This window comes from Pongo pygmaeus, chromosome 2 (genome assembly GCF_028885625.2).
Source record: "Pongo pygmaeus isolate AG05252 chromosome 2, NHGRI_mPonPyg2-v2.0_pri, whole genome shotgun sequence".
In the NCBI taxonomy this organism is placed as follows: Eukaryota; Metazoa; Chordata; class Mammalia; order Primates; family Hominidae; genus Pongo; species Pongo pygmaeus.
This window is the reverse complement of record NC_085930.1, coordinates 104899374-104918055: the sequence shown is the minus strand read 5'-3', so window position 1 is coordinate 104918055 and position 18682 is coordinate 104899374. Positions and strand designations below refer to the sequence as shown.

The 18682-nt window shown below is 46.4% G+C and overlaps 1 protein-coding gene across 15 annotated transcripts in view; it reads right to left on the bottom strand.

Moving 5' to 3' along the window:
* The window catches only part of IP6K2 (inositol hexakisphosphate kinase 2), a 31201-nt gene extending 15021 nt beyond the window's left edge, over positions 1–16180 (bottom strand). For 2 of the 15 annotated variants that reach the window (XM_054481736.2, XM_054481737.2), the window contains exons 1-2: positions 14587–14811; positions 5511–5628 (exon numbers count right to left, since the gene is read on the bottom strand). The gene's annotated coding sequence lies outside the window, so the exon portion shown is untranslated. Of the gene's footprint in view, positions 1–5510; positions 5633–14586; positions 15041–16076 lie in introns of those variants that run through there. The other 13 variants (XM_063661173.1, XM_063661174.1, XM_063661168.1 and 10 more) reach the window with 11 other exon arrangements.
* Positions 16181–18682: the final 2502 nt, after the last annotated feature.

Sequence of the window (18682 nt, the reverse complement as noted above, 5' to 3'; positions counted from 1 at the left end):
TCTGACTACAGGCATGCACCACCAGAGCCAGCTAAGCAAATGTCATCTCTTTAATGGGATCTTCAGCCACTCTATCTAGAAGTGAGTCCCACTCCCTGGGGCACCCCTGCTTTATTTTCTCCTCAGCACTTATCACCGTCTGACATACTCTACGTTTCTTACTTGTCTTGTTAATTGTCTCCTCCTACCCAATTTCCACTTGAAAACAAGTTCCATAATGTCAGATTTTTGACGGCAGTGTTCACTGCTGAATCTCCAGGATCTAAAAGAGCACCAGCATAAAGTAGGCACTCCACAAAATGTGCCTCAAATCACTACTGTGTCATGAATACCTAACGCATACAGATCAGCAGAGAACTCATAAGGCACCCACTGCAATCATCATCCAAATCCACACCAATCACATGGTGAGTACAATTATTAAAATGTGGCCTGCTGCACACTTTATAAAATGCATTCCAAGCACTGGCTAATATTAGTTTACTTTGCATTTATTATTTTCCACCTTATAAGTCTGCATTAACTGGGGAGTATAAATTAAGGACCCACGCCTGAACATTCATCTGAGACCTGCTGGTGTAGAAACATTTCATGTCAAACAAAACCCAAGTTCTTAATGTAACGACAACTAACCTTTTGGAAAATTCTCTCTTGTAGAAAATCAGGTGAGAAAAGACTAGTTAATGAAGAATAAACTTTCAAAATGTGGCTACAAGATTTCAATTCTATCATAGTTTAAAACAAATATATTAACCAGCATTCAAATATTCTGTGTTGATACTGAGGTCGTATCCCAAAGACCCAAGGTTTTCAGGTTGCTAAATCGTCACTAAAAAATAATTATCTCGGCCAGGCACAGTGGCTCACGCCTGTAATCCCAGCACTTTGGGAGGCCAAGGCGGGTGGATCACGAGGTCAGGAGATCAAGACCATCCTGGCTAACACGGTGAAACCCCATCTCTACTAAAAACACACACACACACAAAAATTAGCCAGGCATGGTGGCAGGTGCCTATAGTCCCAGCAACTCAGGAGGCTGAGGCAGGAGAATGGCGTGAACCCAGGAAGCAGAGCTTGCAGTGAGCCAAGACTGCACCACTGTACTCCAGCCTGGGAGACAGAGCTAGACTTTGTCTCAAAAAACAAAACAAAACAAAAATATCTCTTGCTAACCATGGAGATGAGGAAATAAATATAAAAATATTTTTTAAAATAAAAACTATCAGCCAGGAGCAGTGGCTCATGCCTGTAATCCCAGCACCTAGGGAGGCCGAGGCAGGCAGATCACTTGAGGCCAGGAGTTCGAGACTAGCATGGCTAACGTGGTGAAACCCCGTCTCTACTAAAAAATACAAAAATTAGCCAGGCATGGTGGCACATGCCTGTGATCCCAGCTACTTGGGAGGCTGAGGTAGAAGAATTGCTTGAACCCAGGAGGCAGAGGCTGCAGTGACCGGAGATTGCGCCACTGCACTCTAGCCTGGCAACAGAGTGAGACTCCATCTCAAAAAAAAAAAAAAAAAAGAAAAGAAAAGAAAAGAAAAGAAAAAAACAATAAAAAACTAAAAACCATTTTCAGTAAAATAAAGCCAGGAAGGAAACAGTCAATGTCTGACTCTGAAATGTCTTGTGGGGAACACCAAATTGACCTGTCTGGGTACATGGCATCAAACTACCATCAACCTCTCAGGAAAACTCCATAAAAATCAAGTCCACTGCTCCATAAAATCAGGACATCTATCATCCTTGATGATGAACACATTCGCCTCCACATCCAGCAATAGGAGATGAATGAAACAAAATTTTTTTTTCATTCAATTGTATGACGGACTATTAGGATAGCATGAAGAGCTTTCTTATCAATTTTATATTTTTTAACCAGGAGAAAATGCTTATACTTTTTTTTTTTTTTTTGAGACAGGGTCTCCATTGTTAAGGCTGCAGTGCAGTGGCATAATCTCAGCTCACCACAGCCTTGTCCACCCAGGCTCAAGTGATCCTCCCACCTCAGCTTCCCAAGTAGCTGGGACAGCTATAGGCACACACCACCACATCTGGCTAATTTTTGTATTTCTGTGTAGAGACGGGGTTTTGCTATGTTGCTCAGGCTGGTCTTGAACTCTCGAGCTCAAGTGATCCTCCTGCCTTGGCCTCCCAAAGTACTGGGATTAGAGGCGTGTGCCACCGCACCAGGCCATTTATGATACACGTTTTTTTTTCTCTGTGACAGAGTCTTGCTCTGTTGCCCAGGCTAGAGTGCATGATTTCACCTCACGGCAACCTCTGCCTCCCGGGTTCAAGTGATTCTCATGCCTCAGCCTCCCGAGTAGCTGAGATTACAAGCACGCACCACTGTGCCCGGCTCATTTTTCTAATTTTTTTTTTTTTTGAGACGGAGTCTCACTCTGTCGCCCAGGCTGGAGTGCAACGGCGCATTCTCCGCTCACTGCAAGCTCCGCCTCCCTGGTTCACGCCATTCTCCTGCCTCAGCCTTGCGAGTAGCTGGGTCTACAGGCGTCTGCCACCACACCCGGCTAATTTTTTGTATTTTTTTAGTAGAGATGCGGTTTCACCGTGTTAGCCAGGATGGTCTCGATCTCCTGACCTCATAATCCGCTGCCTCAGCCTCCCAAAGTGCTGGGATTACAGGCGTGAATCGCCCCACCCGGCCTAACTTGTATTTTTTAGTAGAGACTGGGTTCAGTGTGTTGGTCAAGATGGTCTCAAACTACTGGCCTCAAGTGATCTGCCCGCGTCAGCCTCCCAAAGTGCTGGGATTACAGGCGTGAGCCACTGCGCCAGGCCTCACTTATGATAAACTTTTAAGTTATAAGAAGGAAGATGGGGCTGGGCGCGGTGGCTCACACCTGTAATCCCAGCACTTTGGGAGGGCCGAGGCGGGTGGATCACGAGGTCAAGAGATCGAGACCAGACTGGGCAAGCTGCACAGTGACAGCCAGTCTCTAAATAATTTTTTAATTAGTCAGGCATGGTAGGGAGACTGAGGTGGGAGGATCACTGGAGTGCAGGAGTTCCAGAATTCTGTGAGGTATGATCATGCCACTGCACTCCAGCCTGGATGACAGAGCAGGACCCTATTTAAAAAAAAAAAAAAAGGCTTGTTATTCACAAGCCTTCTCTAGAAGAATTATTCAAGGATATACTACAGCTTGGCCAAGCGTGGTGGCTCACGCCTGTTATCCCAACATTTTGAGAGGCTGAGGTAGGTGGATCCATTGAGCCCAGGAGTTCAAGACCAGCCTAGGCAACATGGCAAAAACCCCTCTCTACCAAAAAACAAAACAAAACAAGTACAGGCACAGTGGCTCACACCTATAATCCCAGCACTTTGGGAGGCCAAGGCAGGTGGATCACCTGAGGTCAGGAGTTTGAGACCAGCCTGCCCAATATGGTGAAACCCTGTCTCTATTAAAAATACAAAAAATTAGCCATGCGTGGTGGCACACACCTGTATTCCAAGCTACTCGGGAGGCTGAGGCAGGAGAATCACTTGAACCCGGGAGGCGGAGGTTGCAGTGAGCCGAGACCATGCCATTGCACTCCAGCCTGGGCAACAAGAGTGAAACTCCATCTCAAAAAAAAGAGGCCAAGGCAGTAGGATCACTTGAGGCCAGAAGTTCAAGACCAGCCTCAGCAACACAGCAAGACTCTATCTCTACAAAAATATTAGCAAGTTGTGGTGGTGCACATCTGTAGTCCTAGCTACTCAGGAGCTGAGGCAGGAGGATCTCTTGAGCCCAGGAGTCTGAGGCTGCAGGGATCTCTAATCATACCACTGAGCTTCAGCCTGCATGACTGAGTGAGACCCTATGTCAAACAAACAAATAAAGAAATAAAAGATGGGATCAACTACCCTTGAGGAGTGACTATGGCGACCCTTCTGTTCTCTCTACAGAAAGTTGTAATATTGCTATTATAGAAAGAGGTGGTCAGGCCAGGTGCGGTGGCTCAGGCTTGTAATCGTAGCATTTTGGGAGGCAGATCACTTAAGCTCAAGAGTTCAAGACCAGCCTGAGCAACATGGCAAAACCCCAACTCCACTAAAAATACAAAAACTAGCTGGGCATGGTGGCACAGGCCCACAGTCCCAGCTACTTGGGGGACTGAAGCAGAATAGCTTGAACCTGGGAGGCTGAGGCTGCAGTGAACCTGGGTGACAAAATGAGACCCTATCCCCAAAAAAATAAAAAAGAAAGAAAGCGGTGGTCAAAATGCTGCCCCAAAATGTAGGGAGGTAAGTACTATAGAACTTTCTTCTGCATTTTTAAATGTGTAACTTTTTGTGATTGTTTTCAATCTAAACAAACATTCACTTTCTTATCTAATTTTGTTTTCATATTTGTACATCATTTTGTTTAAAGATGGCATTTATAATTACATGTATAATTACAAATTATGTATTTATGTTACATATATTTATATTATTTTATATAAGCTTCAGACACCGCAAAACCTGCCCTATACTAGGTGGTAAGATCATGATTGCCCGCTTTTCAGTTTTCTGAATGTTTCAAACTTCTTATAATATCCTCCAACTCTGAGCACACATTACCTTTATAACTGAGAGAGAAAATACTGGGGGAAGAGGAGGATTCAAGATTGAAACAGGAAAATACAGATGGCTGCCTGGCTCTTGACGGTTTTAAATCCACCTAGAAACAAACACTGATCCAGCCCACCCTTCGTACTCAGAGCTTCACTCCAAGTGAGAATAACAACCACAACACCACAACACACACTGTCCTTAAGGTGTATACAAGGTGCTAGAAGGTCAGAGTCCTCAACAGCATCTCATTCTGGTTTTATTTTATTTTATCTTTTGAGACAGAGTTTCGCTCTTGTTGCCCAGGCTGGAGTGCAATGGCCTGATCTCGGCTCACCACAACCTCCGCCTCCCGGGGTTCAAGTGATTCTTCTGCCTCAGCCTTCCAAGTAGCTGGGATTACAGGCATGCGCCACCACGCCCGGCTAATTTTTATATATTTTTTAGTAAAGACAGAGTTTTTCCATGTTGGACAGGCTGGTCTCAAACTCCCAGCCTCAGGTGATCCGCCCCCCTTGGCCTCCCAAAGTGCTGGGATTACAGGTTTGAGCCACTGCACCCAGCCTCATTCTGGTTTTAATAAAGAAGAAACCACAGATTTTAACTGGAGTGATTACATGAAAATCATACAATAGTGTAGCTTCTTCCCCCAAAACAGCAGATTGTTCCAAAAATCTGGACAAATCTCAGCTTTTCCATAAGGGACACAGTAGCCTCTCAGCTGCTTCTCCTTTCTAGAACCACCAGCACAACTAGCTGCCCTATCTCTTTGCCTCGTCTGACCAGGTTTCTGGAATGACAGACTAGAGGGCTCCAAGGTAAGGGGAACAGGAAGAAGGAACCTTCAGCCTACCTAGAAATATGTTTATCACCAGCCTGGGCAAGATGGGGACACCCTGTCTCTACCAAATATAAAAAAAAAATAGCCAGGTGCAATGGCGCATACCTGTGGTCCCAGCTACTTGGGAGGCTGAGATGGAAGGGTCACTGGAGCCTGGGAGGTCAAGGCTGCAGTGAGCCGTGATCACGTGACTGTACTCCAGCCTGGGTGACAGAGCAAGACCCTGTCTCAAAAAATAAGAATAATAATACATAAATAAATAATAAAAAAGAAATATGTTTATCAGAATAACCTGCTAGAATTATAAAGAATTTAAGCAATTTTAAAAGCTTCTCGCTAAAACAATGATTGATTCTAAGGTCTCATATGTCCCCTTTATCAATATATCAAACTTTATTTTAAGAGATGGGGGCTCACTATGTTACCCAGGCTGGCCTCGAACTCCTGGCCTCAAGTGATCCTTCGGCCTTAGCCTCTCCAAGTGCTAGGATTACAAGGCATGAGTCATCTGGCCAAATTTTCCTACAAATAGCTGAATGTATTCTATACACATACCAGGAATTTTCAGTTCTGTTGTAAAAGCCAGTTACCCGTTCTTCAAGGACAATTCTCAGTCTCCAGTCTCCCACCACATTGTAAGAAACGTAACTCAACAGGAACACAGAGAAGCAACTCTCTCAGACTAAAGCCAAAATTGCTTACAGGTCTCAATCTATGAGGGATTTTTGCAATCCTCAAGTCATGGTTCTTTCATATGCCAATAAATAATGGTTCCATAGGGCCGGTGTGGTGGCTCACACGTGTAATCCTAGCACTTTGGAGGCCAAGGCAGGATGACTGTTTGAGCCCAGGAGTTTGAGAACAATCCTGGCAAAATAGTGAGACCTTGTCTCTACAAAAAATAACTAGCCAGGTGTGGTGGTACATGCCTGTTGTCCCAGCTACTCGGGAGGCAGAGGTGGAGGGATCACTTGAGTCCAGAAAGCTCAAGGTTACAGTGAGCAGAGATTGTACCACCATACTCCAGCCCGGTGACAGAGCGAGACACTGTCTCAAACAAACAAAAAAGTAATGGTCCATTAGCTTCAGACAAGATTATATGTTTCCTGCCAGTGGGCAATGTTTACCCCATTTAGCTCTTAGCTCACTGCCAAACCCAAATGGCACATGAATTCATCCTCTGAAATAAGGGATGCCAAAAGTGATTCAGTCCCAATGGGCAGCCACAGAGGCAGGGCATCCCGGACCTGCCCAGGCAAGCACCTGAGTGCTGCATTTGCTGGAGCAGGGACAAAAGTGTGCCCTATGCAGCACCAGTTCCTGCAACCAAGCACCAGTTCCTGCTGACAATTTCCTCTGGGTCCTTTCAACATCTCACTTAGACAAATACTCCTCGCAAGGGTCTGCAAACTATTCCAGGTTCGTGGCAGCAATCTGGCAGCTTGTATCACCCAACCCACTTGGCCTGAGTGCAGTCAGCGTTCTTCCAGACCAGCCCAGAAAAGAATGAGATACGATTTTGAGAAAAGTCTTAAGACTACACCAGTCAGGCCGGGCGTGGTGGCTCACGCCTGTAATCCTAGCACTTTGGGAGGCCGAGGCAGGCAGATCACGAAGTCAGGAGATCAAGACCATCCTGGCTAACATGGTGAAACCCCGTCTCTACTAAAAATACAAAAAATTAGCCGGGCGTGGTGGCAGGCACCTGTAGTCTCAGCTACTAGGGAGGCTGAGGCAGGAGAATCACTTGAACCTAGGAGGCGGAGCTTGCAGTGAGCCAAGATCGTGCCACTGCACTCCAGCCTGGGCAACAGAGCGAGACTCCATCTCAAAAAAAAATAAATAAATAAGTTAAAAAAAAAAGACTGCACCAGTCACAGTGCTATGTCCTAATAAAGAGATACTTGCCAATTATCCTTCAGAAGTCCTGAGCTAGCTAGCTCTCCAAAATAAGATCCAGCAAAATATTTTAAAATTTTTGTTAGGGAAATCAAGTTCAATTGCATTCATAGTTCCAAAGCAAAGGTCACACTGATCTCTTCAGAATCACCCAGTTTGTGAGGAAGGCAGTGGATTCAGTCAATCAAGATCGCACGCATTTGAGGCCAGGCACGGAGGCTCACACCTATAATCTCAGCAGTTTGGCAAGCTGAGGTGGGAGGATTGCTTGAGCTCGGAAGTTTGAGACCAGCCTGGGCAACACAGTGAGACCCTGTCTTTACAAAAAATGTTTTAAAAATTAGCCAGGCTTGGTGGCATGCGCCTGTAGTCCTAGCTACTCAGAAGGCTGAGGCAGGAGGATCGCTTTAGCCCAGAAGGTTGAGGTTATTGTGAGCTATGAGACTGCGCCACTGCACTCTAGCCTGGGTGACAGAGTGAGACCCTGTCTCTAAAAAAAGTAAAAATAAAATAAGATTGCATTTCAGGACCAGCAGTGAAGGCCAACAAGGTACTTCCAGTTTTAACATCTTACTCTTCTCTCGCTCATTACAAGGAGCTTAAGTTATTTTCCAAAGTAAAAACGGTCTCTGAGCGTGACATAGATCATCCTAGGGGTCCTGTCCTTTACCTTCCCAGGCCTCACCTGCCCCAGTCCTGCTGTTTATGTTCATTAGTTTAGTTTTTTTTTTTTTTTTTTTTTTTGAGACAGAGTCTCGCTCTGTCGCCCAGGCTGGAGTGCAGTGGCGGGATCTCGGCTCACTGCAAGCTCTGCCTCCCGGGTTCACGCCATTCTCCTGCCTCAGCCTCGTGAGTAGCTGGGACTACAGGCGGCCACCACCACGACCGGCTAATTTTTTGCATTTTTAGTAGAGACAGGGTTTCACCGTGTTAGCCAGGATGGTCTCGATCTCCTGACCTAGTGATCCACCCGCCTCGGCCTCCCAAAATGCTGGGATTACAGGCGTGAGCCACCGCGTCTGGCCTTGTTTTTGTTTTTTTAAGACAGGGTCTCACTCACGTCTCCCAGGCTGAAGTGCAGCTGGTGTAATCACAGCTCACTGCAGCCTTGCCTTCCTGAGTTCAAGTGATTCTCCCATCTCAGCCTCCCAAGTAGCTGGGACTACAGGCACATGCCACCACGTCGAGCTAATTTTTTGTTATTTTTAGTAGAGACAAGGTTTCGCCACGTTGCCCAGGCTGGTCTGAACTCCTGGGATTAAATGATTTGCCTACCTCAGCCTCCTGAAGTGCCAGGATTACAGGCATGAGCCACTGAACCAGGCCACACATCCATTAGTTTTTAAGCCCCAGAATCTAAACCTGTCAGCTGCCAACTGGCACCCCTGTAAGTTCTACCCTCCCAAATCCCCCAGGACCTTGTATCCTGGATTTACAGTCCTCCTCTGGCCTTCCCAGTGTAAATGCAGCATTCTGACTAACCCACAAAGTCTTCAACATGAGACCCTGGAAGTTGCTGTGTTAGTTCCAAAGGCCCAGCAGAGAATCTACGAAGGGCAGAGGCAGCCCAAAGACCTGAGGAAGAGACAGACACTTTTATCCTCATGCTCAGATACAAACACAAAGCAAGAAAAACCCAAGCCCTTCAGTAATGGGTTTGTAATCGATTGGGCTCTCTCTCCTTCAGAGGCACTTGCCTGGAAGAACAGATACTGTTCAAGGAATGACACCTTTTACTTACAAGTAAAACTTCTATTCATAATAGATGAAAAATTGAAAATGTTTATTAAGAATTAACTAATTTAGGAAGATCATAATCTCAGCAACGTGCAAAAAGATGGTTTAACAAGTTATTTGTTATTGTTTTTCTTGTCAAGTTGTTCAAGCTCATAAAAACATACATTCCTTGGTCAAGTACACTACAATCAGCCCTCATCTTTCTTCCTTGAGTAACTAAGCAAGTTCTCAAGAAATATGATGACTCTTCAGCACCAGAGCCAAGCAGATACCAGGTCTGCACACCTCCACAGGGCACCCCATAAAAGCACGTAAACTGAATTTACCACCGCCCCCTGCTGATGAGGAGGAAGGAACCACGGCACAGCCCACAGACACCAAGTTTAAAGCACATCTAAACAAATGGGCATCAGAGTGAAAGTGGGCAGGCTTGAAGTTAGGTTAATCCCCAAACAAATGTTGCTGCAGCCTCAGCAATACCATCAAATTTGTGTAGAAAAGGGATCTTTGCCAAATGCAGTGGCTCACATCTGTAATCCCAGCGCTTTTGGATGCTGAAGCAGGAGGATTGCTTAATGCCAGGAGTTCAAGACCAGCCTGGGTAAAAAAAAAGTGAGACCCTGTCTCTACAAATTTTTTTTTTTTTTTTTTTGAGACGGAGTCTTGCTCTGTCTCCCAGGCTAGAGTGCAGTGGCGCAATCTCAGCTCACTGCAAGCTCCGCTTCCTGGGTTCACGCCATTCTCCTGCCTCAGCCTCCCGAGTAGCTGGGACTACAGGCACCCACCACCACACCCGGCTAATTTTTTGTATTTTCTTTTAGTAGAGACAGGGTTTCACCGTGTTAGCCAGGATGGTCTCAATCTCCTGACCTCATGATCCGCCTGCCTTCGCCTCCCAAAGTGCTGGGATTACAGGCGTGAGCCACCGTGCCCAGCCTGCAATAAAATTTTTAAAATGAGCTGGGCCCAGTGGCATGTGCCTGTAGCCCCAACTGCTTGGGAGCCTGAGGCAAGAGGATCACTTAAGCCCAGGAGGTTGAGGCCATAGCGAGCTATGATCGCTGCACTGCCTTCCAGCCTGGGCAACTGAATGAGACTGTCTTTATTTAAAATTTGTATGTACAGGCCGGGCGCAGTGGCTCACATCTGTAATCCCAGCACTTTGGAAGGCCACAGTGGGCGGATCACTTGAGGTCAGGAGTTCGAGACTAGCCTGGACAACATGGTGAAAACCCATCACTAGAAAAATACAACAATTACCCAAGCGTGGTGGCAGATGACTGTAGGCCCAGATACTTAGGAGGGTGAGGCAAGAGAATTGCTTAAACCCGGGAGGCAGAGGTTGCAGTGAGCCGAGATCGCGCCACTGCACTCCAACCTGGGCAACAAAGCAAGACTCCGTCTCCAAAAACAATAATAATAATAATAAATATATAAATCTAAGACACTAGGGCACATAAAAATATGAATGCACAGGTGAGTAGTTATACCAAAAAGTCATATCCAATGTTGGTTTCACACTTGCAAAGCAAAAATAACCTACTATTCTTATAAAACAAATACTGAAGGGGGATGCGAGATTTTTGCAATCCCCATGAAAGCTGAGACAAGCTCACACAGCCCATGGGTCATCTCATTTGAGCGTGCAGCTTGTTAGGAAGGCCTGTTGGCCCCGAAGCAGCCCAAACTAAAAGAGCAAGACAAGGTTCAAGGCAAGGAGCCATAACGGGTGGGCTCTTCTAACAGGTGGGGTTTAAGGTAGAATAATATGGCCTGGGGAACTTGGGCCACAGCACCCCAGGGCCAGAGCAGGCAACGTGGCGGCCTTCCACAAACCCAGACTTAGGAGATCTAGCCCAGGTTCCAACTGGGCACATTCTCACAAACTAAGTGCAAAAGCAACAACACTAGAGCCAGATGTCTGCTTCTGGGTAACTAACACGTTTTATTCCATTAAAAGAAGTTTTACTCTTCCTTAGGTTTGGGATTAGACACTCAATTTCGAAAACACATAGGAGTGTCTCAAGTAAGATAGGTGGATACACAGAGAAAGCAAACAACATTAATTAGCCGGGCGTGGTGCCACGCGCCTGGAATCCCAGCTACTCGGGAGACTGAGGTTGCAGTGAGCCGAGATCACACCACTGCACTCCAGCCTGGGTGACAGAGTGACACTGTTTCAAAAAATAGTAATAATAGTAATACAAAAAAGAAAGAAAAAGGCCGGGTGCGGTGCAGTGGCTCACGCCTGTAATCCCAACACTTTGGGAGGCTGAGGTGGGTGGATCACCTAAGGTCAGGAGTTCGAGGCCAGCCTGGCCAACATGGTGAAACCCCGTCTCTACTAAAAATACAAAAATTAGCCAGGTGCGGTGGCACATGCCTGTAGTCCCAGCTACTAGGGAGGCTGAGGCAGGAGAATTGCTTGAACCTGGGAGGCGAAGGTTGTAGTGAGCTGAGATCTGGCCACTGCACTCCAGTCTGGGTGACAGAACGAGACTCCGTCTCATTAAAAAAAAAACAAAACAAACAAACAAACAAAAAAAACCCTGAATTTTAAAGGGAGCACATCCCAGAAATTTGTTTAGTTTTGTTTTTTTGAGACAGAGGATCCTGCCACCACACCCAGCTAATTTTTGTATTTTTAGTAGAGACAGGGTTTCACTATGTTGGCCAGACTGGTCTCAAACTCCTGACCTCAAGTGATCTGCCCACCTCGGCCTCCCGAAGCATTGGTGTTACTGGTGTGAGCCACCACGCTCGGCCCTTTCTTTTTTCTTTTTGTGTGTGTGTTTTTTTGAGATGGAGTCTCACTCTGTCACCCAGGCTGGAGTGCAGTGGTGCGATTTTGGCTCACTGCAATCTCCACCCCCTGGGTTCAAACGATTCTCTTGCTTCAGCCTCCTGAGTAGCTGTGATTCCAGGCACCTGCCACAGAGGCTGGCTAGTTTTTGTATTTTTAGTAGAGACGGGGTTTTACCAGGTTGGCCAGGCTGGTCTTGAACTCCTGACCTCGTGATCCAACCGCCTTGGCCTCTCAAAGTGCTGGGATTACAGGCATGAGCCACCAAGCCTGGCCCTGGCCCTTTCTTTCTTTAAAAGGTAGGGCAGGCCAGGCGCGGAGGCTGAGGCACAAGAATGGCGTGAACCCGGGAGGTAGAGCTTGCAGTGAGCCGAGATCGCACCACTGCACTCCAGCCTGGTCGACAGAGCGAGACTCCGTCTCGGAAAAAAAAAAAAAAAAAAAGGTAGGGCAGTGATGGGGATGGGCACAGTGTAGATGAAACAAGATTGGCCAGGAATTAGTAACTACTGAAGCTGGTTATGGATGACAGACCCAAATCAACTGTACATCATCTCGGCAAATTGACTTCTCCAAATCCTGAGGTAGGCTCTAAACTCAATTTTTGGAGAGAAGGACATTTCTTTGCCACCAGAATATACTGTAAAACACAACTACTTCTTATTACTTTTATTATATGGTACACAAATAGACAAAAACATAATTTATTTAAAAAAAACAAAAACATGCTTTAAAATGTAATAACATGAAAATAATCATCTGCTTACTTTCTACTGTACAAGAGTGTGTTCAATTTGTTACTTAAGAAGATTATCCCACTAGGTGAAATAACTTCACTTAAAGGGAAAATTCTTCCCCAGTGCATCCTCTTTATGAGCCAAACAATGGAAAATTTTCACCTCAGCAAGCTGGCCTCAGGGAGGTTCAGGCTCATCCCTGTTGCCTAGATACCAGTGACATCTCAGGAGCTTACAGAAGGCTCTGGCATCCCTCTTGGAAGGGAGACTGGGAAAGGTTCATCAGTCAGTGGTTGCTCCTTCTTTCCCGGCACATTCCACTGCTCAGACAGATACAGGGCTAGCATACAGTGTACCTGTCTGTCACCTACGAAGCTTTGAAGCACAAAAGAAGTCTATTATATCTGTTACACTGATTTCCAGATCTCCCAGGTCCCTGCCTTGCTCCCTCCCTACCCAGGCCCTGCATAAAAAACAAACCAACCAAACAAAAAGCTAGTTTCTACAATTGTATCAATTCTAGTCAGTGTTCTTATCCATTTGATTTCTTTCTCTCTCTGTTTTGTTTTTTTTTTTTTTTTGTAGAGACAGGGTGTTGCTATGTTGCCCAGGTTGATCTTGAACTGCTGGGCTCAAGTGATTCTCCATTTGATTTCTAAAAATGCCTGTGAATTCTAAAGTCACAAAGCAGGTAAATCTATCGAAATGACAATGTCAGACAAGACCACAGAAAATAGAAAAAAAATTTTAAATGACAGTTAACAGTTCAACTTTTTCTCAAAAAAAAAAAAAAGTTACTAGGCCATCGACTTGCCTATTATGTCAAATGTGATAAAGTATTCATTTGGCCCTTTCTAACTCTGATAGTGGCTAAAGTTAAAACAACACCCTGAAGCTTCTCTTTAAATACTTAACACCCAAGTTACACGATGCAATTATACAAATCCCACAGCAACAACCTATATAAATAAGCATCTTAGTTCACTTAAAATATTACCTGGCTACAACTGCAAATACAGCAAACATTTTAAACACTAGAATTCAACAAAATTACTGTGATCATGGTCCTTTATTAAAAATATACAACCAATGATCTACAACATTTTTGTTACCACGTTCCAAAGTTCCAGTACTTTTTCTTAAAACTATTCAAGATGATTTTTTGTTCTATGTACATTCTGCTACGGAAATGTTTAATTCCAAGCAGTGACTAGTTCTATTTTCCCTGGTATTTAAGAGCACTGGATTTTACTGGTTTCTACATTTTATTTTCACTCATTTTTCTGCTAGTGTAGCTTTCTTGATATATGAGACCGAATACAATCCTAAAATGAAACAAGCCATTAGGATGCAAAAGACAAAAGCGGTCTGTAATCAAATGTGAAGAGTGGAAATATCACTATAAAGGTGTTCTCTTATCCATTTAAAGGCGTTTTTTCTATAGTAACGTTAAGTGTGTAGATTCCCTCATCGAACACCATCTGACGGGCCCAAATGGCATTCAACACTCAAAATGGCTGCACATCTGCCGACCCCAGGTAACAGTACCTGAGGCGCTGAGCTGACTCCCTATCCAAAGATCCGGGAAGACCCCTCCACCCGCCAAATATCTGGGGAGATCGTGGCCGCCAATGACCTGGGGAGACCCCTCAATGACACCGTAGATCTTGCGCTTCCCAAGACCCGGGGAGATCTCCTCAATGACCAGGAAAGATCCTGCCCCCCGCAAACCCGGGAGACCCCTCCAATGACCGGGAAGGATTCTGCACCCCCAAAACCACGGAAATCTCTCCCCCAATGATCAGAAGAAAAACCCTCCTCCCAAATGACCCAGGGAAATCGAATCCACAGGGACCCCGGGAGATTTCCCCCACAATGACTACGGAAGAAGTCTTTCCCAAATAACCTGGGAGACTCCAATGATCAGAGACCCCGTTTCCCAGTAGCCCGAAAAAATCTCCTTCAAAGCTCCTGGGGCACTAGGGCCATAGGACGCGAGCTTTACCTGCCGCCTCAGCCGGGTTCCTCGGCGTTTCCGTCCTATTGTTTCTCTCGCACCAAAATGGCTGCGGCCAGGCCGAGCCCCGCCCCCTGCACCTCGCTCCCGGTGCCCCTCGCTATTGGCTCGTCCTAGGAGCTGCGCACGCGGACTGAACAGCCTGAAAGGAGCTGTTGCTAGGGTGCCAGGATTCGCCGCAGCGGCTTCCGGAAAAGGTGGCGACTGGGGGCGGGGCCAGAGAAGGCGGAGCATTGTCCTCCGTCGGGGAGGGTGGCCCGGAGGTCTGATGGGCGGTTGGGTGTACAGACTAGCTGCGGGCCGATGGACAGCAGGATACCTGGGAAACAGATGGATTGACCAACAGTCCTGGTTTGTTCAGTACTGAGCGATTTCGCAGGATGCAGGAATTTCAATGCTAACACGGAGACAGTCCACTACAAACTGGGAAGTTGGTCACTCTAGCAGATGGACAGAAGACTGGATGTGAATAGACGGAAAGAGGGACAAAAGAGTGACTGTAGACGGTGGACAAAGAAATGGTTATATATACAGACAGACAGATTATTAGATATGGAAGGGTAGACAGAGAAGTGGCCATAGAGTTTTCTGGGGACTGGTAGATGACCCAGTGCCCAACCCAGCTCCCACCAAGCTCCACACCACAGGCCTTCTCTGAGGCTCATTTGTCTTGGGCCTGTGTTGGACAGAAGGGCTCTCACCTGAGTGAATATCAGCGTAGCTGTGAAAGGCAAAGGAGAGGGTTAGTGCCAGTGAGAGTGGGCAGAGCCTCCTACCTGATCTCTGCTCTTTCTGTAAAGGAGAACAGTGTTGCAGCCCTGTGGACTGGGCATTTGCAAAGGTGTAAATTAACTCATACTCTTCAATTCAACAAGTATTTATTAAGCACTTACACTCGGTATTGGAAATACAGCAGTGAACAAAAAAGGAAAATAAATAAATATCCCTGACCTTATAACAGTGGATGGCAGAGACTTCCTGTGAGCAGCTCCTCTCACCTTACCATGTGGTTTCCAGGGCTCCATGTCCTCCTGGTTTCCTCCAGTCTCACCAGTTTCTCATCTGTGTGTTTTCTCTTTGTCTACACTCACTCTTCCAAAATCTTATCCAGGCTCATGACTTCAAATGCCACCTACATGTCAATCACTCCTAAAAGTGTTTGTCCAGTCCAGACCCTTCCTGAGTGGCAGATTCACTAGTCCCACTGTCAACTAGACGTCTGCACTCTGACTTCCAGTCATTGGCATCTCCAACGCAACTTGTGCCACCCTAACACTGGCTCATCCGCCAAACCTACTTCACCCCACTTCCCCCAAATTGAGTGATAGCACCTCAGCCCTTCTTATTGCTCAAGTCAAACACCTCAAAGTACCCCTTGACTACTCTCTTTCCCATCTATATCCAGTGCACCAGGAAGGTCTGCTGTCTCCATCAGCATCATCTACCCAGAATGAAATCACTTCTTGCCACGTCCATACCTTTCACTGAGTCCAAACTGCCACCATTTCTCTCGAGTGCAATGTCACAGCTGCCTCCTGGTCTCCTCTTGCTGCCCCGATGCCTTCAGTCTGTTTTGCACACATCAGCCTGTGAATACATGAGTCAGATCCTCCCATTCCCTGCTCAGAACCCTGGAGTACCTCCTCCCCAAGGGAAAACCAGAGACAGCAGGACCCTCATAATTCCCTATTACCCCCCTGACTGTATCTCCCCGGCCAGCTTTCGGCCTTGCTGCTCAATCTCCCAGTGTTCCTCACACATCACACCCCATGCACTCTCCTGCACAGTGTATGAGTTATGGTTGTTCCCATGCCTGGATTGCACAGATTTCCAAAGGGCTGCACCCCAGCTCTCAGAGTCCCTCATTTCAGACTGTAACCTGCCCCACTCTGCCCCCAGCACTCAGGATCACCTTTATCCCCTTATCCTGGCTCTATATGTTTCCATAGCAGTTACCACCTTCTCAGAATTTTTTTTTTTTTTTGAGACATAATCTTGCTCTGTCGCCCAGGCTGCAGTGCTATGGCATTGCAACCTCCACTTCCAGGGTTCAAGCAATTCTCATGCCTCAGCCTCCCAAGTAGCTGGGATTACAGGCGTGCGCCACCACACCTGGCTAATTTTTCTATTTTTCAATAGAGATGGGGTTTCACCATGTTATCCAGGACAGGCTGGTCTCAAACTCTTGGCCTCAAGTGATACACACTCCTTGACCTCCCAAAGTGCTGGGATGACAGGCATTAGGCACCGCACCCGGCCGCTTCATAGCAGTTACCACCTTCTCATACGCTTTTTTTTTTTTTTCTTTGAGACAGGGTCTAGCCCTGTCACCCAGGCTGGAGTGCAGTGGTTCTATCACGGCTCACAGCAACCTCAAACTCCCAGACTCCCAAGTAGCTAGGACTACAGACACACATGACACCATGCCTGGCTATTTTTTTATTTTTTTGAGACACAGTTTTACTTTGTCACCCAGGCTGGAGTGCAGTGGCGTGATCTCAGCTCACTGCAACCTCCACCTCCCAGGATCAAGCGATTCTCCTGCCTCAGCCTCCCGAGTAGCTGGGATTATAGGCACGCACCACTACAACCGGTGAATTGTTTTTTTTGTTTTTTTGCTTTTTGTTTTTTTTTGAGATGGAGTCTCTCTCTGTCGCCTAGGCTGGAGTGCAGTGGTGCAATCTTGGCTCACTGCAACCTCCGCCTCCCGGGTTCAAGCGATTCTCTTGCCTCAGCCTCCCGAGAAGCTGGGATTACAGGCATGCGACACCACGCCCTACTAAGTATGTATTTTTAGTAGAGATGGGGTTTCTCCATGTTGGTCAGGCTGGTCTCAAACTCCCAGCCTCAGGTGATCCACCCGCCTTGGCCTCCCAAAGTGCTGGGATTGCAAGCGTAAACCATCGCACCTGGCCTATTGTTGTATTTTTAGTAGAGATGAGGTTTCTTCACCATGTTGGCCAGGCTGGTTTCAAACTCCTGACCTCCAGTGATCCGCCTACCTTGGCTTCCCAAAGTGCTAGGACTACAGGCATGAGCCAGCGAGCCTGGGCCTCTATTTTTTTAATTTTTAGTAGAGACAAGGCCTCGCTATATTGCCCAGGCTGGTCTTGAACTACTGAGCTCAAGCAATCCTCCTGCTTCAGCCTCCTAAACTGATGGGATTACAAGTGTGAGCCACTGCACTCAGCTTCATGCACTTTTAAAGTAAATGCTTATTATCCTTATATGGCATTGCCTGGCTTCTCCCACAAGAAAGAGAGGTCTGTGAAGTGAGAGTCTCCCTTTTATTCATGGATGTATCCCAAGCAACTCAAATACCAGTTAAGCTCCAGATATACTAGTTGACAGATTGAATAAATTGAGTACCACATGGTGTTAAGTGGTGAGTGCTATGGAGAAAAATAAAATGGGGCAGTTAGAAGTTGGGGCAAAGTGAGAATCCCGCAGGTTAAGGTCAGGCCCAGAAGGCCCCTCACACCAGCAGAATTGCTGGGAAGCCTGGCCCAGTTCCTGTTCCCATTCCCTGCCTGTGGCTTCAGCACCTACAGTGGCTGCTGAATAAAGGCTTAAAAGGCACCAATTATTTGAAACTGCCTTTGCAAAAATTACAACTGAGGAAATTATGACAGTGAAAGAGATCAAACCTAACTGACTCCATCTTGCTTGTAACCTTTAAACTGTCCTTGTTCATTCCTGGACATAGGCCGGACTAACCTTGGGAAGGAATTTAGTTTATGATTTGACTCTGAAACAAAATTGATAATAGCCCTTTCCCAAAAGACCCCCTTCTTGCCTGGTGACCAGTCTGCCTTTGTAGGACTAACAAATTAGCTACAAATTAGAAATTACAGTTTAGTGGGGTCATGCAGCCTTTGGCTGCAAGAGTCTGAACCTCCTCAAACTGCTCCTGGGGATAACAACACTGTTGTAAAACCTAAGATCAGTGTTTGAGATATTTTGCAGACCCTGCACTCGATGGATCAGCTGACACCACCCAGACCAGTAATCTGCCATCCCAGCCAGGTACAGAAGACAGCAAGAAAACCTCACTTCGACACCCCTGTGATTCCATCTCCAACCT